Genomic DNA, 23,000 nt, shown 5'->3' on the forward strand with positions numbered 1-23,000 from the left:
TAAATTCCTTTGGGTAAATTCCAAGGAGTGGGCTGGCTGGGTCGAACGGTAGGGTTATCTTCAGGTTTCTGAGGAATCTCCAGACTGAATTCCATAGTGGCTTGACCAGTTTGCTATCCACCAACAGTGGGTTAGTGTCCCTTTTTCCCCACATCCTCGTCAGCATCTGTTGTTGGTATATTTCTGTATGTGAGCCATTCTAACCGGGGTGAGGTGAAACCTCATTGTGGTTTTGATTTGCATTTCCCTGATTGCTAATGATCTTGAACATTTTTTCATGTGCCTATTGGCCATTTGGATTTCCTGTTTTGAAAAATGTCTATTGAGGTCCTTGGCCCATCTCTTAATTGGGTTGTTGGTTTTGTTTTTGTGGAGTTTCTTGATCTCTTTGTAGAGTCTGGTTATTAACCCTTTATCTGTTGCATAGTTTGCAAATATTTTTTCCCATTCCGTCGGTTGTCTCTTCACTCTCCTGACTGTTTCTTTTGCAGTACAGAAACTTCTCAATTTGATGCAATCCCAATAGTTGATTTTGGCTTTGACTGCCTGTGCCTCCCGGGTCTTTTCCAGAAACTCTTGGCCTGTGCAAATATCTTGAAGGGTTTCTCCAATGTTCTCTAGTAACTTGATGGTGTCAGGTCGTAGATTTAGGTCTTTAATCCTTGTTGAGTGCATTTTTGTGTAAGGTGTAAGGTAGGGGTCTTGCTTCATGCTTCTGCATGTGGAGATCCAGTTTTCCCAGCACCATTTATTGAATAGACTGTCCTTGCTCCAGGAATTGGTTTTAGATCCTTGATCAAATATAAGTTGGCTGTAGATGTTTGGGTTGATTTCTGGTGTTTCAATTCTGTTCCATTGGTCTATCCATCTGTTTCTGTACCAGTACCATGCTGTTTTGATAACAACTGCCCTGTAGTATGTCCTGAAATCTGGTATTGTGATGCCTCCGGCTTTGTTTTTGTGGTACAAGATTGCTTTAGCTATTAGAGGTCTCTTGTGCCTCCATATAAATTTCAGCACCAATTTTTCCAGATCTGAGAAGAAGGTCTTCGGTATCTTGATTGGTATTGCATTGAATTTATAAATTGCTTTTGGGAGAATGGACATTTTAATGATATTGATTCTTCCAATCCATGAGCATGGAAGATTTTTCCATTTCTTGGTATCCTCTTCTATTTCTTTCTTTAAGGTTTTGTAATTTTCATCATAGAGATCCTTAACGTCCTTGGTTAAGTTTATTCCAAGGTATTTGATTGGTTTTGTAGCTATTGTGAATGGGATTGATCTTAGCAGTTCTTTCTCAGCTGTGGCATTGCCTGTGTATACAAAGGCTGTTGATTTTTGTGCATTGATTTTATACCCTGCTACTTTGCCAAACTCTTCTATGAGTCCCAATAGTCTCTTAGTAGAGTTCTTTGGGTCCCCTAAATAAAGAATCATATCATCTGCAAAGAGGGATAGTTTGATATCTTCCTTCCCCATTCGTATCCCTTTAATTTCTTTTTCTTGCCCAATAGCTCTGGCTAAAACTTCCAGAACTATATTGAATATCAGTGGTGAGAGTGGGCATCCCTGTCTGGTACCAGATCAGTGGAAGTGCATCCAACTTTTCCCCATTCAATAGGATGTTGGCTGTGGGTTTTTCATAGATTGGTTTGATTGTATTGAGGAATGTTCCTTCCAAACCCAGTTTGCTTAGAGTTTTCATCATGAACGGGTGTTGTATTTTATCAAATGCTTTCTCGGTGTCTGTTGAGATAATCATATGGTTTTTCTTCTGCAGTCTGTTAATGTGGTGTATCACATTGATTGTCTTGCGCACATTAAACCATCCCTGCATACCAGGGATAAATCCCACTTGGTCTGGGTGGATGATCTTTCTGATGTGTTGTTGCATTCTATTGGTGAGAATTTTATTGAGGATTTTTGCATCTGTGTTCATCAGGGATATTGGTCTGTAATTCTCTTTCAATGCTGCATCTTTTTCCGGCTTAGGAATTAAGGTGATGCTGGCTTCATAGAAAGGATTTGGGAGGATTCCCTCTTCTTCGATTGTTCTGAATAGTTTGTGAAGAATTGGAGTTAGTTCCTCTTTAAATGTCTGGTAGAATTCAACAGTGAATCCATCTGGTCCTGGGCTTTTCTTTGTTGGGAGTTCCTTTATTACTGTTTCAATTTCTGTCTCAGTTATGGGTCTGTTTAGGTTTTCGATGTCTTCCTGGTTCAATTTAGGTAGGTTGCATGTGTCCAGGAATCTATCCATTTCTGTTAGGTTTCCCTGTTTGCTGGCATACAAGTCCTTGTAGTAATTTCTGATGATTCTTTTTATTTCTGTGGTGTCTGTTGTTACATTTCCTTTTTCATCTCTGATTTTATTGATTTGGGTCTTTTCTTTTTTTAGTTAGTTGGGCCAATGGGGTGTCAATTTTGTTTTTTTTTTTTTTTTTCAAAAAACCAGCTCCTCGTTTGGCTGATTTTTTGTAATGTTTTTCTTGATTCAATCCTGTTGATTTCTTCTCTGATTTTAATTATTTCTCTTCTACTAGATTTGGGTCTGGTTTGCTGTAGGTTTTCTAGATCCTTGAGGTGAATTGAAAGCTCATCTATTTGGTGCCTTTCCAATTTCTTGATGTAGGCACCTATTGATATAAACTTTCCTCTTAACACTGCTTTTGCTGCGTCCCATAAGTTTTGGTATGTTGTGCTGTTATCCTCATTTACTTCCAGAAACTTTTTGATTTCTCTTTTGATTTCTTTTATGACCCATTGTACATTCAGGAGCATGTTGTTCAATCTCCATGTGTTTGCATATGCTCTAGGGATTCCTGAGTTGCTAATTTCCAACTTCATTCCTTTATGGTCTGAGAAGCTGCATGGTATGATTCTAATTCTTTTGAATTTGCTGAGACTTGCTTTATGGCCTAGTATGTGGTCAGTCCTAGAGAAGGTTCCATGTACTGCTGAGAAGAATGTAAAATCTTTAGCTGTAGGATTGAATGTTCTGTATATATCTGTTAGATCCATTTGGGCTATAGTGTTGTTTAAATCTACTGTATCCTTGTTGATCTTCTGTCCTATTGATCTGTCTGTTTCTGAGAGTGGAGTATTGAAGTCCCCCAGTACTATTGTATTGGGGTCTAAGTCTCCCTTTAAGTCCGTTAACAAATCTTTTAGATAAACCGGTGCCCTGTAGTTAGGTGCATATACATTGATAATTGTTATATCTTCCTGTTGAATTGATCCCTTAATCATTATGTAGTGTCCCTCTTTGTCTCTCTTAACGGTTTTGGTGGTAAAGTTTATGGTGTCTGATATTAAGATGGCTACGCCCGCTGTTTTTTTCATTTCTGTGGGCATGGTATATCTTTTTCCAGCCTTTCACTTTCAGTCTGTATGGATCTTTGTTGGAAAGATGTGTTTCTTGTAAGCAGCAAATAGATGGGTTTTGTTCCTTAACCCAATCAGCCAATCGGTGTCTTTTAACTGGACAGTTCAGGCCATTCACGTTCAATGTGACTAATGATAAGTGGTAACTTCGCCATGCCATTTGCCAAAGATAAGTTCTAATATATGCTTTGAATTCCCTGTGATCTTTTGCTGTGTGCTTCCCTTCCTTGGTTTCCTTCCTTTACCTTCTTTCATATTGATGACCGTGTTTCTTTGTTTCTGTGTGTAACACATCTTTAAGCATCTTTTGCAGGGCTGGACGAGTGGCAACAAATTCTTTCAATTTCTGTTTGCTATGAAAAGTCTTTATTTCACCTTCATTCACAAATGATAGCTTTGCAGGATATAATATTCTGGGCTGGCAGTTGTTCTCTCTTAGTACCTGGGCTATATCTCGCCATTCCCTCCTAACTTGTAGAGTTTCTGATGAGAAGTCAGCTGTGAGTCTGATTGGAGATCCTCTGAGAGTAATCTGACGTTTCTCTCTTGCACATTTTAGGATCTTTTCTTTATGTTTCACTGTGGAGAGTTTAATTACAACGTGTCGTGGTGAGGATCTCTTTTGGTCGTGTTTATTAGGGGTTCTGTGAGCTTCCTGTACTAGGATTTCTCTGTCCTTCTCCAAACCTGGGAAATTTTCTGCTAATATCTCACTACAAAGGCCTTCTAATCCTTTCTCCCTCTCCATGCCTTCAGGAACTCCTAGAACCCGAATGTTGGGTTTTTTAATAGTATCCTGAAGATTCCCGACAATATGTTTTAGATTTCTAATTTCCTCTTCTTTTCTTTGGTCTGACTGTATCCTTTCCTGTTCTCTGTCTTCTAAGTCCGATATTCTCTCTTCTGCTTCACCCATTCTGTTTGTAAGGCTCTCTATTGTGTTTTTCATTTGATCTATTGAATTCTTCACTTCAGTCACTATCCCAGTTTCCTGTTGTACTAGTTGTTTCGTTTCATTTTGATTCCTCCTTAATATTTCATTTTCACGAGAGAGATTTTGTATCTTGTCCATTAAGGATTTCTGTAGTTCAAGAATTTGTTTTTGAGAACTTCTTAATGTTCTTATCAATTTTTTGAGATCTGCTTCTTGCATTTCTTCTATGTCATCATCCTCATAATCTTGAATTGGGGTGTCTCTTTCATTTGAGGGCTTCATGGTGACTTCCTTGTTTTTATTACCTTGGTTTTTGCGTTTGTTATTTGTCATATTGGAGATATTTGGTTTCTTCACTGTGGTGCTTTTTCTTGTTATACTATGACTCTAGATTAAGTGGACTATCTGTTTTTGATGGAGCCTTAGGGCTTGAGATGGGTGTGGCCTGAGAGCTCTGTTTGGTGTGCCAAAGGTGACACTCCCAGGTTAGGCGTGGTAAACCTCTCTCTCTCTCTCTCTCTTTCTTTTTTTTGATTCAAAAGGGAAGTTATTCTGCACAGCTGAACGAAGTTGGAGGTAGTTAGCAGGCAAATGATATACCCACAGGAGCCAGAGATCAGAAGCTCTTTCCCAAGGACCACACAGGGAATCTGTTCAGCCCTCAGAGTGGGCTCAAATTCTCCTTCAGTCTCCCACTGGGTTGCCAAAGTTACGGAATTGTAGTGTCTCTGGAGAGTGCTCACGTGAATTCCGTGAGTTCTCTCCCCCACCGTCTCTTTTTTCACAGTCTCAGTTCAGTAGCACCACAAATTTACTAGGTCCTAATCTCCTGTTAATTCGCCCCGCCCAGAGTCAGGTTTTTCTGCTAGGCTCAGGGCCGGTGCAGACCTGAGGTCGCTCTGCTTATGAGGTATGTCCAAGATGGCGCCTGCTCTTTGTCTTGCTCGCCCTTGAGAGGTGAGCGGAGAGAGAGAAACCCGTGTCCGTACCAGTCACCTTTTTTTTTCCTTTCTCTTTCTTCCAGTTAGCCTGGTGAAGTTTCCCCCACCCGGGGGTCGTTCCCTCTAGTCTCCTCTCTCCACTTGCCTGCCGGTGTCTCGGGCTATTGAGGTTCGGTTCACCTCGTGTTCCAGCGCTGATGTGTTGAGTCTGCTGCTGGTGTCCCGAACTGTGGGCTCCCACGCTCTCCACACAGGTCCGCTCCCCTTCCAGCGCCGATGTGTGGACTCGGAGCCCTGGATGTCCCAAGTCTCCCTGCTGTTGTCTGTGTGGCACGCACTCCCCTTCGAGCACTGGCACGCAGACCCTGCGGCTTGCGCAGCTCGGTCCCGCGGCTCGGTCCCGCAGCTCGGATTCCGCGCAGTGGGTTACCTTATTCTCCCAGTAGGTCCTCTGATTCACGGCCACTTGATCCAGAAGAGTTTCCTCTGCAATATTTTCCTGGTTCTTTTTTCTGAGGCTACTGTAACTCCCCTTTTATTAAACTAAATTTTCCCAGACTATCGGTGCACGCCCTCACTATTCCACCATCTTGGCTCCCAGCCACTGACATTTTGATGATATTGATTCTTCCAATCCATGAGCATGCAAGATTTTTCCATTTCTTGGTATCCTCTTCTATTTCTTTCTTTAAGGTTTTGTAATTTTCATCGTAGAGATCCTTAACGTCCTTGGTTAAGTTTATTCCAAGGTATTTGATTGGTTTTGTAGCTATTGTGAATGGGATTGATCTTAGCAGTTCTTTCTCAGCTGTGGCATTGCCTGTGTATACAAAGGCTGTTGATTTTTGTGCATTGATTTTATACCCTGCTACTTTGCCAAACTCTTCTATGAGTCCCAATAGTCTCTTAGTAGAGTTCTTTGGGTCCCCTAAATAAAGAATCATATCATCTGCAAAGAGGGATAGTTTGATATCTTCCTTCCCCATTCGTATCCCTTTAATTTCTTTTTCTTGCCCAATAGCTCTGGCTAAAACTTCCAGAACTATATTGAATATCAGTGGTGAGAGTGGGCATCCCTGTCTGGTACCAGATCAGTGGAAGTGCATCCAACTTTTCCCCATTCAATAGGATGTTGGCTGTGGGTTTTTCATAGATTGGTTTGATTGTATTGAGGAATGTTCCTTCCAAACCCAGTTTGCTTAGAGTTTTCATCATGAACGGGTGTTGTATTTTATCAAATGCTTTCTCGGTGTCTGTTGAGATAATCATATGGTTTTTCTTCTGCAGTCTGTTAATGTGGTGTATCACATTGATTGTCTTGCGCACATTAAACCATCCCTGCATACCAGGGATAAATCCCACTTGGTCTGGGTGGATGATCTTTCTGATGTGTTGTTGCATTCTATTGGTGAGAATTTTATTGAGGATTTTTGCATCTGTGTTCATCAGGGATATTGGTCTGTAATTTTCTTTCAATGCTGCATCTTTTTCCGGCTTAGGAATTAAGGTGATGCTGGCTTCATAGAAAGAATTTGGGAGGATTCCCTTTTTTTTTGATTGTTCTGAATAGTTTGAGGAGAGTGGAGTTTTTCTTCTTTAAACGTCTGATAGTATTCAGCAGTGAATCCATCTGGTCCTGGGCTTTTCTTTGTTGGGAGTTCCTTTATTATTGTTCCAATTTCTGTCTCAGTTATTGGTCTTTTTAGGTTTTGTATGTCTTCCTGGTTCAATTTAGGTAGGTTGCATGTTTCCAAGAATCTATGCATTTCTGATAGACTTCCCTATTCGCTGGCATACAAGTCCTTGTAGTAATTTCTGATGATTCTTTTTATTTCTGTGGTGTCTGTTGTTACATTTCCTTTTTCATCTCTGATTTTTATTGATTTGGGTCTTTTCTTTTTTTAGTTAGTTGGGCCAATGGGGTATCAATTTTGTTTATTTTTTCAAAAAACCAGCTCCTCAGTTGGCTGATTTTTTGTAATGTTGTTTTGGATTCAATCCTATTGATTTCTTCTCTGATTTTATTTTATTTCTTTTCTCCTACTAGATTTGGGTCGGGTTTGCTGCAGTTTTTCTAGATCCTTGAGATACATTGAAAGCTCATTTATGTGGTGCCTTTCCAGTTTCTTGATTTAGGGACCTATTGATATAAACTTTCCTCTTAACACTGCTTTTGCTGTGTCCCATAAGTTTTGATATGTTGTGTTGTTATCTTCATTTACTTCCAGAAAGTTTTTGATTTCTCTTTTGATTTCTTTTATGACCCATTGTACATTCAGGAGCATGTTGATCAATCTCCATGTGTTTGCATATGCTCTAGGGATTCCTGAGTTGCTAATTTCCAACTTCATTCCTTTATGGTCTGAGAAGCTGCATGGTATGATTCTAGTTCTTTTGAATTTGCTAAGACTTGCTTTATGGCCTAGTATGTGGTCAGTCCTGGAGTAGGTTCCATGCACTGCTGAGAAGAATGTACATTATTTAAATGTAGAATGAAAAGTTCTGTAGATATCTGTTAGATCTATTTGGTCTATAGTGTCATTTAAATCTACTGTCTCCTTGTTGATATTCTGTCCAGTTGATCTGTCTATTTCTGAGATGGAGTATTGAAGTCCCCCAGTACTATTGTATTGGAATCTAACTCTCCCTTTAAGTCCCTTAACATATCTTTTAAGTAAACCAGTGCCCTGTAGTTAGGTGCATATACATTGATAATTGTTATAGCTTCCTGTTGAATTGATCCCTTAATCATTATATAGTGGCCCTCTTTGTCTCTCTTCACAGTTTTTGTGTTAAAGTTTATGTTGTCTGATATTAAGATGGCTACGCCCACTCTTTTTTCATTTCTGTTGGCATGGTATATCTTTTTCCAGCCTTTCACTTCGTCTGCATGCATCTTTGTTGGAAAGATGTGTTTCTTGTAAGCAGCAAATAGATGGGTTTTGTTCCTTAACCCATTCAGCCAATCTGTGTCTTTGAACTCTAGAGTTGAGGCCATTAACGTTCAATGTGACTATTGATAAGTAGTAACTTTTCCCTGCCATTTTCCCAAAGATATTTTCTAATATATGCTTTGACTTCCCTGTGATCTTTTGCTGTGAGGTTTCCTTCCTTTACCTTCTTTCATATTGATAACCGTGTTTCTGTGTTTCTGTGTGTAACACATCTTTAAGCATCCTTTGCAGGGCTGGATGATTGGTGACATTCTTTCAATTTCTGTTTGCTGTGAAAAGTCTTTACTTCACCTTGATCCACAAATGAGAGCTTTGCAGGATATAATATTCTGGGCTGGCAGTTTTTCTCTCTTAGTATCTGGGCAATGTCTCACCATTCCGTCCTATCCTGTAGGTGCTGTGAGTCTAATTGGAGATTAGATTTCTCTTTACTATCACACTTTCCTGTTCAACTAATTTCTGCATTTCATTTTGATTCCTCCTTAAGATTTCATTTTCCTGAGAGAGATTTTCCAGTTTATCTAGTAAGGATTTCTGTAGTTCAAGAATTTGTTTTTGAAAAATTGTAAATGCTTTTATCATAATTTTTTTTTGAAATCCGTATCCTGCATTTCTTCTATCTCGTCATCTTCATAATCTTGGCTTGGGATGTCTTCTTCATTTGGGGGCATCATAATGTCTTCCTTGTTCTTGTTTCCTCGGTTTCTGCGTTTGTTGCTTGGCATTGTGGAGATATTCTTTGGATTCTTCTTCCCTCACTATGGTGTTTTTTCTTGTTATACTATCACTGTATTAAGTGGACTGTCTGCTTTTGATGGAGCCTTAGAGGCTTGAGATGGGTGTGGCCAGAGTGCTCTGTTTGGTTCTTCAGGGTTAAGGGTCTGCCAATGGTGACACACCCAGGTTAGGCATGGTACATCTCTCTCTCTCTCTCTCTTTCTCTCTGTCTCTCTCGCTCTCTCTCTCTCTTTTTTTTTTTTTTTGATTCAGAAGGGAAGAAATTCCACACAGCTGAGCGGAATATTAGGCAGTCAGCTTCCGATCTCTGGCTCCTGTGGGTTTAACATTCGTCTGCTCTGCTCTTTCCCAAGGATGACACCAAGACTCTGTGGTGCCCCCAGTGTGGGCTCAAATTCCCTTGCAGTCTCCCACCGGGTTGCCAAGGTTGCTGAACTTTAGCGTCTCTGGCGAGTACTCACATGAACTCTGTGAGTTCTCTCACCCAACGTCTCTTTTTTCACCGTCTCAGTTCATTAGCTCCATGCATTCACTAGGTCCTAACTTCCTCTTATTTCACACACCCCCCCCAGAGTCAGGTTTTTCTGGTTGACTGATGGCGGGCACTGCTTTAAGTATGTACAAAATGGCGCCTGCTCTTTGTCTTGCTCGCCTTTGAGAGGTGAGCGGAGAGAAAGACTCATGTCCGTACTGGTCACCCCCTTTTTATTCCTCTCTCTTCTAGTTAGCCTGATGAACTTTCCCCCACGAGGCTTCAAGCCCTTAATGAGAAACCACTACAGATTTTTTGGTTTGTTTGGGGGATTTATTTGTTTATTTGAAAGTTAGAGTTACAGAGAGGGAGGGAGAGACAGAGATCTTTCATCCACTGGCTATAAGAAGCCAGGAGCCAGGGGCACCACATTGTCTCCCCACAAGGGTGACAGAGGCCCAAACAATCGACCCATCCTAAGCAGCCATTCCCCAGGCCTCTAAAAGGGAGCTGGATCAGAAGTGGAGCAGCCAGGGCAGGCACCGGTCTGATCAGTGGATGCCTGTGCCGCTGGTGGCCCTACCCACTACACCACAGCACTGGCACCTGGCCTTACTGTTTTTGACCATACTTGTAAGAACAGTCTTCTGAGAAGTGCATGGCTGCCCCATCTCAGTTGATTTTTATAAATGATGAGAGATATGCATCTAATTCCATTCTACATGAATACATCGAGCTTTGCCAGCACCATTTGTTGAAGAGATTATCCTTACACCAATGAATGATCTGAACCCTTTTGTCAAAAATCAGGTGGCCATATGTATTTAGATTAACTTAGGGATTCTCTGTTTCTCTCCATTGGTCTATGTCTCAGTTTTCTTATTGCCAGTCACATGATGTTTTAATTAGTATAGTTTTTTAGTATGCTGTGAAGTCAGGTATTGTGATGTCTCCAGCTTGATTTTTATTTTCTCAAGATCACCTTAGCGATTATGGATCTTCTGTGGTTCTGTATGAATTTGAGGGGTTGTTTTTTCTAATTCTGTACAGAATATCATTGGTATTCTGTAGATTTCTTTCACATGAGATAGATATTTTAATGATACAGATTCTTCCCATCCACAAGCAAGGAATCTCTTTCCATTTTTTGGAACAGTGCAGGGTCCTGTGTCGTTCCTCCACGAAGAGGGGGAGCGACAGGCGACTTTGAGGAGAGTTGCAATAGGGAGAGCTGGTAGGTCTACATGTAAGAACTAGTGGAACATCATAGTGTGATATCCGGGACAGGGCCTGGGGAGCAACCTTAGGAAAGGTGAGGGAAAGGATATCAGGAGGTAGGCAGAGGGAACTTCCAGGAGGGACTGGGCAATGGGTGCTTAGTTAATCAGGAAACTTGAGCAAAGTCTACAGAGTACCAAAGATGGAGAGGATCTTATCTGAAATAAAATACGGGTTGATAGGGTCTTGGGAACATGGAGACCCTGTATTTGGCTGGGAATGAAGTTTGTGGCTTGTAGTCAGTTTGTAGAAGTCAGAATTCTGGCAGATGACTTTCTCTTGGTAAACGTGTTTTTCTTGGCTTTCAAAGGAGTGTCTGCTATGTGCCCACATTTGTTCTAATTACTTAAGGTAATGCAGAGAGTATAATGAGGGTTTTTGAAAAAGTTTGTGGAAAGAGGGATTTTTAAGGTTGTTTCATTGTGTGTGTGAGTGTGTGTGTGTGTGTGTGTGTGTATGTATGTATGTACAGTATTATGCTTACGCATTTAACTGATGAAAATGTCTTGTTTTCACTGCCGTGAAGCATACTGCAATAAATATTGTGGTGTACGTATCTCTCTAATAGAATATGTTCATGTGTTTTGGGTTATATCCAATAGATGGGTTGCTCCATCATATGGCAAGTCTGTTTCTGGTTTCTTAAAAATCTCCATACCGTTTTCCACAGCAGCTGCACCAATTTACATTTCCACCACCAGTGTGTAAGTGTTCTTCTTGTCCCACATCTTCCTCATCATTGTGACTCTCCATCCTTTGGGTTTTAGCCAGTATGTACGTGTGAGCTGATATCCCATTGTGGTTTGGATTTGCATTTCCCTCATAGGTTATGATGTTGAGCATTTCTTCCTGTATTTGTTGGACATCTGTATATCTATGGGGAACTTTCTGTTGAGTTCCTTTGGCCATTTCATATCTGGATTGGTTGTGTTTTTCTTGCTGCTATTTTTTTCTAAGTTGCAGATGTATTCTTAATATTAATTCTTTGTCAGATAGGTAGCTGACAGATATCTTCTGCTCATTCTGTTGTATGTCTCTTCTATCTGTGATGACTTCCTTTGCTATTCAGAGCTTTTAATTTCATTTAATTCCATTTGTTTAGTTTTGATTTTGCTGGTGGTCTTTGAGGGTCTTTTCCAAGGGTCATCGCCTATTCCAGTGTCTTGGAGCTTTTCTTTCTATTACCTTCAAAAAGCTTCGTAGTCTCAGGTTATAGATTTAGGTCTCTGATCTGTTTTGATTTGATTTTCCTATTTTATGGGAATTATGAATCTAATTTCAATGTTATACACAAATACATCCATTTTTGCCAACGGCATTTGTTCAAGAGTTTTTCCTTATTCCAATGAATAGATCTGAATCCTAAAAATCTGGTGTTGTACATATTTGGATTAATATTGGAGCTTGCCTTGTTTTCTTCCACTGGTCTGCGTGTCACTTTTTCTGCAAGTGCTTTGATATTTTGTTTAGTGTAGATTTGTAAAATACTTTGAATCAGGTGTTGTGAGGCATCTAGGCTAATTTTGTTTTGTCTTTTTTCACAGGAACACCTTATCTATTCTGGATGTTGTGTGATTTTTATGAATTTTCAGTCTGTTATATGTAATTCTATAAAGAATGTCATTGGTGTTTGGATACAAATTTAATTGAATCTTTAGGTAGCTTTAGGTGGGGTAGAGATTTTAATCATACTGATTCTTCAAATCCACCAAAAGGGATATCTTTCCATTTTTTGTGTCCTTGGTGATTTCTTTCATCAGTGTATGGCAGTTTTCATGATAGAGCTCTTTGGCTTCTTTGGTTACATTAATCTTTTTTTTTGGGCAGGCAGAGTGGACAGTAAGAGAGAGAGATAGAGACAGAGAGAAAGGTCTTCCTTTTGCCATTGGTTCACCCTCCAATGGCTGCTGTGGCCAGAGCACTGCGGCCGGTGCACCTTGCTGATCCAGTGGCAGGAGCCAGGTGCTTCTCCTGGTCTCCCATAGGGTGCAGGGCCCAAGCACTTGGGCCATCTTCCACTGAACTCCCTGGCCACAGCAGAGAGCTGGCCTGGAAGAGGGGCAACCGGGACTAGAACCCAGTGTGCCAGCACCGCAAGGCAGAGGATTAGCCTAGTAAGCCGTGGCACCGGCAAAATTTAGTCTTAAACATTTTATTTCTGTCGTTATGTCTTTGGGATTTTTTTGATTGCTGTGTCAGTGAGTTCCTCATTAATGTATAAACACTGCTGCTTACACAGTATGCTTATTTGTAACGTGAGACTTCACTTAATTGTTTCACCAGTTAGCAGCGTTTTTGGTGGATTGTTTTAGTTTTTTCTGGTACCATAGCATGTTACTTGCAAGCATTTAGAATTTCAATTTCTCTTTTATAATCTAGGTACTATTTCTTTCTTTATTCTCCTTTCATTATGAAAATTTACAGTACTGCATTCTGTCAGAGTGGTAAAAAGGGACATCCTTGTGTTACATGTTTGACAAAAATGCTCTCACTTTTTACCCATCCAGCATGCCATTGGCTTTGAATTGTCATACTTAGCCTTTATGATTTTGATGCCTAATCCTTTTTTTTTGACAGAGTGCACAGTGAGAGAGAGAGAGAGACAGAGATAAAGGTCTTCCTTTTGCCATTGGTTCACCCTCCAATGGCTGTTGCGGCTGGCATGCGGCAGCAGGCAAACCATGCTGATCCGATGGCAGGAGCCAGATACTTATCCTGGTCTCCCATGGGGTGCAGGGCCCAAGCACTTGGGGCCATCCTCCACTGCACTCCCTGGCCACAGCAGAGAACTGGCCTGGAAGAGGGGCAACCGGACAGAATCTGGCGCCCCGACCGGGACTAGTACCTGGTTTGCTGGTGCCGCAAGGCAGAGGATTAGCCTAGTGAGCCGCGGCGCCGGCCTGCCTATTCCTGTTATACCTACTTTGTGGAGGTTTTTTTTTTAATAATGAATGGGATTGAATCTTTTCAGGTTATTTCTCTGTATCTAATGAAATGATAATGTTTTTTTTAAGAAGCTTTATTGCATTTTTTGCAGAATTACAGAGAGAGAAACATAGTGAGAACAGGTGAGTGAGAGAGAGTGAGAAAAGATGAGAGTGAGAGAGAGAAAGAGGTGTTATAGGCTGCAGCAGTATGGTAGGCTTGGAGAGTGCAGGAGGGATTTACTGCATTTAACTTATGGGACAGAGTTGCCCAGGGCATCTACCCAGCGGCATTCTCCCCCCAAATCTGCAGGCTTGGAGGCCGTGTGGGTGGGCGGCAGATCTATTGTGAGGAAGCCAAGAAGTGGATGTCTGCCTCCCCTGCTCCCTCCCAGAGGACCTGGATGTGAAACTCACCCAGAGTGGACGGTGAATCGCAACTGCCGGGTGTTCTTCCAGTTCCAGAGACTGCATGGCTTCCTGCTCAATGACACCTGGACCTTCTTCCTGGAGAAGAGCAACTGGTGAGCAGATGTGGCCCCCTCAGTTGTGTCCATGTCCTGGGTGCCCAAGGGGAAGGGAAGGGACAGCCCGTTCCCTGGGATTGGGCGGCCCAGGCAAACAGTGATGTGGACTTCCACCCTGTGGCAGGGAGGGTCATGTGGGTAGCCCCACAGGAATGGGGAGAAATGTAGGGGCCTGGTGGGCTTCAGTAGAGTATGAGAGCATGGAAACTCGGGTGGGTATTATGTTGGGGAATGAGTTCCCCGGGGCTCTGCAGAGCATTAGGGGCCAAAGAACATGGTAATAGGGGAATACTTGGGTATGCAGGAAATGGGAGGGAGACCTGGAGGACAAGTGTGTGCTGTTGAGTCAGAGTACAAAACCCAAGAAGTCTGGATTGGAGACATGTGTTAATAAAAGTTTGGGTTTTAGATTTCGGGGCTAAGAATGATGGGATTAGAAGTAAATTGTGTGGTGGGAGTGGAGGGTTAGATGTCATGGAAGAACCTGGGGCATGCAAGGTGTTGGGTGCAGAAATCAGGTAATTTCTGTATATCACTATCCTGTGATATAGACAGGGAAATGGAAGGAGTGTATGGAGGAGGTCAGGTGTCTTTCAGTAGAGTTGTAATAGGGAGGAGCTGGTAGGTCTACTAGTAGAACTGGTGGAGTCTCCAAGTGTTAGACCTGGGACAGGGCCTGGGCAATAACCTTAGGAAAAGTGAGGGTAAGAAAATGGTGAAGAGTATAGTGTGGAACAACAGGGACAGAATCTGGCGCCCTGACCGGTACTAGAACCCGGAGTGCTAGTGCTGCAGGTGGAGGATTAGCCTATTGAGCAGCAGCGCTGGCCTGGATATTAATCTTTTATCAGTTTCATAGTTAGCAAATAGTTTCTCCCATCCTTTTGGTTGCCTCTTTACTTTTCTGAGTGTTCCTTTTGCAGTGCAGAAGCTTCTCAGCTTGATGGAATCACATTTGTCTGTTTCAGCTTTTATTGTGCTACTGGCATTTTGTCCCAGAAATCATTGTCTAAGCCAATGTAATTCAGTATTCCCCAATGTTCTCTAATAGTTTGATGATACTGAGTTTTAGATTTTGTTCCTTGACGTGTTTTAGTTGCTGTTTGTATAAGGTGTAAAGTATGGGTCTTCTTTCAGAGTTCTGCATGTGGAGGTCCAGTTTTCTCAGGACCTTGTTTTGAAGAAACGGTCCTTTGAACCTGGGATTGATCTTTAGCTCCTTCTTGAAAGATAGATTAGTTGTAGATGTGTGTGTTATTTCAGGTGTTTCTTTTCTGTTCCTTTGTTATATATGTCATTTTTTTTTTTGCCTATAGCAAGCTGTTTTCATTGAAACTGTCCTGTGCTGTTTCTGCAATCTGTTATTGCAATGCTATGAGTTTTTTATGTTGTATAAGGTTGCTTTCTCTATTCAGATGTTCTGTGTTTTCATATGAATTTTAGCATTGTTTTCTCTCCATCTGGGCAAAATGCTATTTGACCTTTGCTTGGGATCCCATTGTGTCTGTAAATTGCTTATAGTAGAATGGATATTTGCATCTTGTTGATTTTGCCAATGAGTCAGCATAGAAGATCTTTCCATTTTTGTGTGTCTTCTTCCATTTCTTAATGTTTTGTAACTTTATTGTAGACATTTTCATGGATATGAAACTGGACACCGAGTTGACACGGAAGTTCAGCTGCTGGGTAATCTTCCATTTCTGGGGACTGCTCTGTTTCCTTGTAAAACCTAGCTGGGCCTTCATCCTGGACAGGAGCAACTGGTTAGTAGATGTGGCTGTGTCCTGTTGATGGCAGCCCTTGGGCCCAACGAGGAGAGGGAACGGAATGGAACCGTGTGCCCTGGGGTCAGGTGTCCAGGCTGCCAGCAAAGTGGACTTCCAACCTTTGGGATGCAAGGTCAAGTGTTAGGAGCCCTATATACATGTGGAGACAGAAATGTGGGGGTCTAGTGTTCCTAGAATAGAGGAACCACAGAGACAGAAGTGAATAAGATATTGGGGAATGAATTCCCTGGGGCTTTGCCGAGAATTAAGGGCCAAAGAACATCCTAAGAATGGTAAACTGGTTGTCGAAGCTGTGGGAGGGGGAAACCGGGAGGAAAACTGCCATATGTTGACTCAGATACAAAACATAAGAGTCTGGTTTGGAGAGACGTGGTAATAGTTGTTTGGGTTTTAGATTTTCAGGCTAAGGACGATAGGATTGCAAGTACTTCATGCGGCAGGAGTGGAGGGTTAAATGCTTGGAAGAACTTGGGTCATGCAAGGTTTTGGGAGCTGAAAACAGTGTGTGTCTGTATGTCACCATCCTTTGATAGAAAAGCAAAATGGAAGGACTGTGAGGAGGAAGGCAGGCGACTTTGAGGAGAGTTGTAATAGGGAGGAGCTGTAATAGGTCTGCTTGTAAGAACTAGTAGAGTATCAGAGTGTGAGATCCTGGACAGGCCCTGGGGAGAAACCTTAGTTAAAGTGAGGGATAGGATATCAGGAAGTGGGCAGAGGGAACTTTCAGGAGGGATTGTGGAATGGGAGCTGAGTTAATCAGGAAATTTGACCAAAGTGTGCAGACTACCAAGAGATGGAGAAGAGGTTATTGGAAAGAAAATGGGTTGACAGGGGGCTTGGGAACATGGAGATCCTTATTTAGCCTATGAATGAAGTTTGTGGCTTGAAGAAGTCAGAATCTGGGCAGAGGAGTTTCTCTTGGTAAATATATTTTTCTTGGCTTTCAAAGGAGTGTCTGCTATGTGCCCACATTTGTTCTAGTTATTTAAGGTACTGCAGAGAGCATCATGAGGGTCCATGAAAAAGTCTGTGGAAAGAGGGATTTGTAAGGTTGTTTCATTGTGTGTGTGTGTTTTTGTGTATATATAGAGAGAATTATTCTTATCCATTCAACTGGTGATGTTTGAAGTCTTTAACAATTTCTTGTTGTCGCTGCTGTGAGCCATACTGCAAGAAATATTGTGGTGGACGTATCTCCCTGATAACAATACGTTCATGTATTTTGGGTTCTAGCCAGTAGAGGGCTTGCTTCATATCATATCACAAGTTTGTTTCTGGTTTCTTAAGAAATCTCCATACTGTTTTCCACAGTGACTGCACTAATTTACATTCCCACCACCAGTGTGTATGTATTCCCCTTTTCCCACGTCCTCCTCCTCATTGAGACTCTCTGTCCTTTGGGTTTTAGCCAATATGTACGTGTGAGCTGATATCTCATTGTGGTTTGGATTTGTGTTTCCCTGATAGCTTGTGATGTTGCTATTTTTCCCTATTTTTATTGGTTATCTGTATATCTATGGGGAACTGTCTGTTGAGTTCCTTTGGCCATTTCATAATTGGTTGTTTTTTTGCTGTTGTTTTTTTAAAGTTGTAGATGCATTCTTGATATTAATGCTTTGTCAGATAGGTATCTGACAAATATCTTTTTCTCATCCTGTTGGATGTCTCTTCACTCTATGATGATTTCCTTTGCTGTGCAAAGCTTTTAATTTCATTTAATCCCGTTTATTTAGTTTTGAATCCAGCACCCCAACCGGGACTAGAACCCGGGGTGCCAGTGCCGCAGGCCTAGGATTAGCCAAGAGAGCTGCGGCGCCGGCCTTGTTTCGTTTTTTGCCCAGTAACACCTTAGCTATTCTGGATCTTCTGTGATTTTCTATGAATTTTAGGTGGTTTTATGTAATTCTGTAAAGAACGTCATTGATGTTTTGATATAATTTTGGTTGAATCTTTAGGTAGTGTTAGGTAAGGTAGAAATTTTAATTAGGCTGATTCTTCAAATCCACCAAAAGGGATATCTTTCCATTTTTTGAGTCGTTGGTGATTTCTTATATCAGTGTATGGTGATTTTCATGATAGAGCTCTTTGGCTTCTTTGGTTAAATTTAGTCTTAAACATTTGATTTCTGTGCTATTGTCCTTGGGATTATTGTTGATTGCTCTGTCAGTGAGTTCATCATTAATGTATAAGCACTGCTGCTTACACACTATGTTTATTTGTAACCAGTGATTTCAAGAATTGTTTCACCAGGTCTAGCAGTGTTTTTGGTGGATTGTTTTAGTTTTTTTCTGGTACCATATCATGTCACCTGCAAGCATTTAGAATTTCACTTCTCTTTTATAATGTAGGTGCAGTTTCTTTCTTCTCCTTTGTTTCTCTTTGAAAATTTACAGTACTGCATTCAGAGTGGTAAAAGGGGCATCCTTGTGTTACATGTTTGACAAAAATGCTTTCACTTTTTGCCCATCCAGCATGGCATTGGCTGTTGATTTGTCATACATAGCCTTTTTGATTTTGATGCCTATTCCTTCTATACCCACTCTGTGGTTTTTTGTTTGTTTGTTTGTTTAGCATGACTGAGAGTGAATCTCTTCTGATTATTTCTCTGTATGTAATGAGATGATAATGTGGTTTTTTAAAAAAAAGTTTTCATGCATTCATTTGCAAGAAAAACAAAGAGAGAAACAGCAAGAGCACGTGAGTGAGAGTGAGGGAGGATGAGAGTGAGAGAGGGAGAAGGTCTTCCATTTGCCAGTACACTCCCCGAAAGACCGTGATGGCCAGACTGAGCCAATATGAAGTCAGGATCCAGGACCACCTTCTGGGTCTCCCATGTGGCTGTAGGGGCCCAAGGAATTGGGACATCCTCCACCGCTTCCCCAGGCGCATAAGGAGGGAGCTGGATCGGAAGTGGTGTTGCCAGAATGCACACTGACACCCACATGGAAAGACAGCACTGCATGCCGTGGCTTTAACGCGGTGTAAGGCAGCACCAGCCCTGCTTGTATGACTCCGGGCAGCATCCCCGGCTCCGACCTGCTCAAGGATGCTGGGCGGGCATCCGCCGTTCTGTACCCTGACCACGGGCAGTTTAGCAGAGCACTGCACCAACGGGAGTTGCTGGGTGTCAGCCCGGAGGTCTAGAGAACTGCACACTGCCCAGAGCTTCTGGTGGGCTGGATGGGGATCCACGATGTCCCTGGAGCACTGCTGATCGTGGTGAGCACAGGGCGGCCATGCCAGGCTGTGGCTACTAAGGTGGTTTTCCCTGGTTCATCAAGGCAGTGGGGCCTCTTCCGCTGACGCTGTGTATCCTGGGAGGAAGGGGCGGGTGTTAGTCGGATGGCGCTTGTGCAGTAGGCCTCAGGGAGAAGTAGGTGACGTCTGCTGCAGTGGCGTCGTTGTCGACTGGCGGTGTTATTGGCAGCAGTGTTATGTTAGGCTTGGAGAGTGCGGGAGGAATTAGCTGCACTTAAATTTACGGGACAGAGATATCCAGGGCATCTTCCCATGGCGTTCTCACCCAAATCCGCAGGTTCAGAGGCAGCACGGGTGGGCAGCAGCTCAGCCATGAGGAAGCCAAGAAGCGGATGTCTGTCTCCCCTCCTCCCCCGCAGAGGACACAGATGTGAAACTAACGCAGGGTGGACGCTGAAACTCAGCTGCTGGATAATATTCCAGTTCCGGAGACTACACGGCTTCTGCTCAACACCAGCTGGGCCTTCATCCTGGAGAGGAGCAACTGGTGAGCAGATGTGGCCGCCCCAGTGGTGGCCGTGGCCTGGGTGCCCAAGGGGAAGGGAAGGGACAGCCCGTTCCCTGGGGTTGGGCAGCCCAGACAAATAGTGATGTGGACTTCCATCCTGTGACAGGGAGGGCCATGTGGGGTAGCCCCACAGGCATGGGGAGAAATGTAGGGGCCTGGTGGGCTTCAGTAGAGTTGGAGACCATGGAGACGGGGGGGTGGATAGGATGTTGGGGAATAAGTCCTGGGGCTCTGCAGAGAATTAGGGGCCAAAGAAGATGGTAAGAGGGGGAGATTTGGGTATCTAGGAAATGGGAGGGAGACCTAGAGGAAAAGTGTGTGCTGTTGAGTCCAGAGTACAAAACCCAAGAGGTCTGTCTGGTTTGGAGAGATGTGTTAATAAAAGTTTGGGTTTGAGATTTTGGAGCTAAGCATGACAGGATTGGAAGTATTATGTGTGGTGGGAGTGGAGGGTTAGATGTCATGGAAGAACCTGGGGCATGCAAGGTGTTGGGAGCTGAAATCAGGTAATTTCTGTCTATCACTATCCTGTGATATAGATAGGGAAATGGAAGGATTGAATGGAGGGGGTCAGGTGACCTCAGTAGAGTTGTAATAGGGAGGAGCTGGTAGGTCTACTAGAAGAAGTGGTGGAGTCTCCAAGTGTTAGACCTGGGACAGGGCTTGAGCAAAAACCTTGGGAAAATGAGGGTAAAAAAAGCGTGAGGGGTGCAGTGTGTTCTTTCTTAGGGACTGTGGTATGGGTGCACGGTTAATTAGGAAACTTCTACAAAGGTCTTGGAATACCAGGGATGGAGAGAGGCTTATGTGGGAGAAAACTGGATAGGTGTTGTGCTTAGGAAGACAAGAACCTGATCAAGCCTGGAATGAAATTTGAGGCTTGAGGTCAGCTTATAGAAGTCTGAATTTGGGCAGAGGACTCTCTCTTGGTAAAGGTGTATCTCTTGTCTTTCAAAGATGTTTCTGTTATGTGCCAGCATTTGTTCTCTTTGTTTTATGTAATGCAGGGGCCAGTGTGAGGTACTTTGAAAAGTTTGTGGAAAGAAGCAGTTGTGAGTTTGTTGTCTTTCAAGACATTTGATGAACTGCGCACAGCTTTGTTGTGGTATATGTTTTCCATATCCTTCTAGGCAGCTCTGTGTGAAAGCTTCTGCTTTCATGGAGTGTTTGTTCTGATTGCTGTTTGGGGGCTGGGGATGACTTAGTCCTGCAGGACTTTACCAGGTAGGAGTTCTTGAAATATCTTCCCCTTATGTTGGAATGTATACTTTGTAGTACTTCCTATTCCTCATTTGATTTTTTCCATCTCTGATATTTCCATTTGCTTTTGTGAGCCATTAAACCATGTGTTTTTTTTTCACACTGTCACAGTTATTAGGAATGCAAGTTTTTCCTTAAGTTTTTCTATAGGATGTTCATTTTTTACAATGCAGTGTTATTTTTGAGTAACATTCAGAATTATATAGCTTTTATATTCTTACTTTTAGGTTATTTTTACAGAAATATTTTCAAACTTATATTTTTATAAATGTCATAGGATTTTCCAAGTACAGACTTTTATGAACATGCATATTTTATATATTAAATTTTCCTGTAATGTGAGTGCTTACCTATTTTACCTATTTTATATAAATTTCTATTAAAGATTGATATTGTCCCAAGTGGATATATTTACTTCTTAGGTTAAGAAATTCTTCCATATATTTTATAGAACAATACTACTAATAAAGCAACATTCCGTTCTTCTGCTCTCCTTCCAACACTGTCTCTCCCAGTGTACGTCTTCCTTTTTGTTTTTTTTTTTTTTGCCCTTTGTCCCTCCCTTCCTGACTTCCTTACTTTCATCCATTTTTGGATAGTTTTTAAATTTGCATTAGAGTAAAATGGCTAAATTCTTTACCAAATAAGAAGTTCAGGAACTAAAAAACAGGTGGTCCAATGTTTGGCATCCCCTACGGGTGCTGGTTCAAGTCCCATTTACTCCACTTCTTTTTTTTTTTTTCAAGATGTATTCATTTATTTGAAAGGCAGTGTTACAGAGAGGCAGAGGCAGAGAGAGTGAGTGAGAAGCCTTGCAATCCATCTGCTAGTTCACTCCCTGGAAGACCACAGTTGTTGGAGGTGCACTGATCTGAAACCAGGACCCAGGAGCTTCCTCGGGGTCTTCCCATGCAGTTGTAGGGGCGCAAGGATTGGGTCATCTTCCACTACTTTCCCAGGCCATAACAGAGAGGTGGATCAGAAGTCCTCCAGCTGGACTTGACCCAGCACCCATATGGGATGCCGACACTGCAGGAGGCACCTTTACTTAGAATGCCACAGCTCTAGTCCCTAGTCCATTTCTGATCCCGCTCGATGCTAGTGCACCAAAGCATCAGAGGACACCCCAAGTGCTTGTGACTTTGCACCCATGTGGGACACCTGGAAAAGGCTCTTGGTTCCTGTCTTCATCTTGGTCCAGTGCTGACTGTTTTGGCCATTTGAGAAGTCAAGCAACAGATGGAAGATCTCTTCCTCTTTCTCTCTCTCTGTATGTAACAGTGTTTTTGTGGTAAACAAAATAAATCTTCTAAAAATAAGGAAAAAACAGAAACACTAGTTTAGTGGGAATATAAGCAACAAATATAATTGGTTGAATGGAAAAATAACCATTTATTCAATACACTCTAAATTTAAAGTAATCACAGATTGTCACAACTATACTAAAGTAACATTCTTGTTTCTTTTTCACTTTTTTAACAGGCAGAGTGGACAGTGAGAGAGACAGACAGAGAGAAAAGTCTTCCTTTTACCGTTGCTTCACCCTCCAATGGCCGCTGTGGAGTGGCAGGACTAGAACAAACAGCAACCAGGACTAGAACCCAGTGTGCCGGCACTGCATGCAGAGGATTAGCCTATGGCACTGCAGTGCCGGCCTCTTTTTCATTTTTTAAAGATTTATTTATTTGAAAGATAGAATTTCTGAAAGAGGTATATATATATATATATATATATATATATATATATATATATATAGAGAGAGAGAGAGAGAGAGAGAGAGAGAGAGAGAGAGAGATCTTCCCTCTGCTGGTTCATCCCCAAATGGCCACAATGGCTTGAAGTTAGCCGATAAAGTTATGAACAAGGAGCTTCTCCCAGTCTCCCACGTAGGTGCAGGGTCCTAGGACTTGGGCCATCTTCTACCGCTTTCCCAGTCCATAGCAGAGAGCTAGATCAGAAGAGGAGCAGCGTGAACTAGAACCTGTGCCCATGTGGGGTGCCCACCTTTCAAGCCTGGGCTTTAACACACTGC

At 42.2% G+C, this 23,000-nt stretch overlaps 1 protein-coding gene across 1 annotated transcript in view; it reads left to right on the forward strand.

Annotated features, from left to right (window-relative positions):
* LOC127486036 (uncharacterized) overlaps positions 1-23,000 on the forward strand; it is a 167,068-nt gene that overhangs the window by 114,121 nt on the left and 29,947 nt on the right. The window contains exons 9-11 of the mRNA XM_070063826.1: positions 13,942-14,152; positions 15,786-15,918; positions 19,478-19,687. The gene's annotated coding sequence lies outside the window, so the exon portion shown is untranslated. The remainder of the gene's footprint in view (positions 1-13,941; positions 14,153-15,785; positions 15,919-19,477; positions 19,688-23,000) is intronic.

Source organism: Oryctolagus cuniculus, chromosome 19 (genome assembly GCF_964237555.1).
Source record: "Oryctolagus cuniculus chromosome 19, mOryCun1.1, whole genome shotgun sequence".
NCBI classification, from domain to species: Eukaryota; Metazoa; Chordata; class Mammalia; order Lagomorpha; family Leporidae; genus Oryctolagus; species Oryctolagus cuniculus.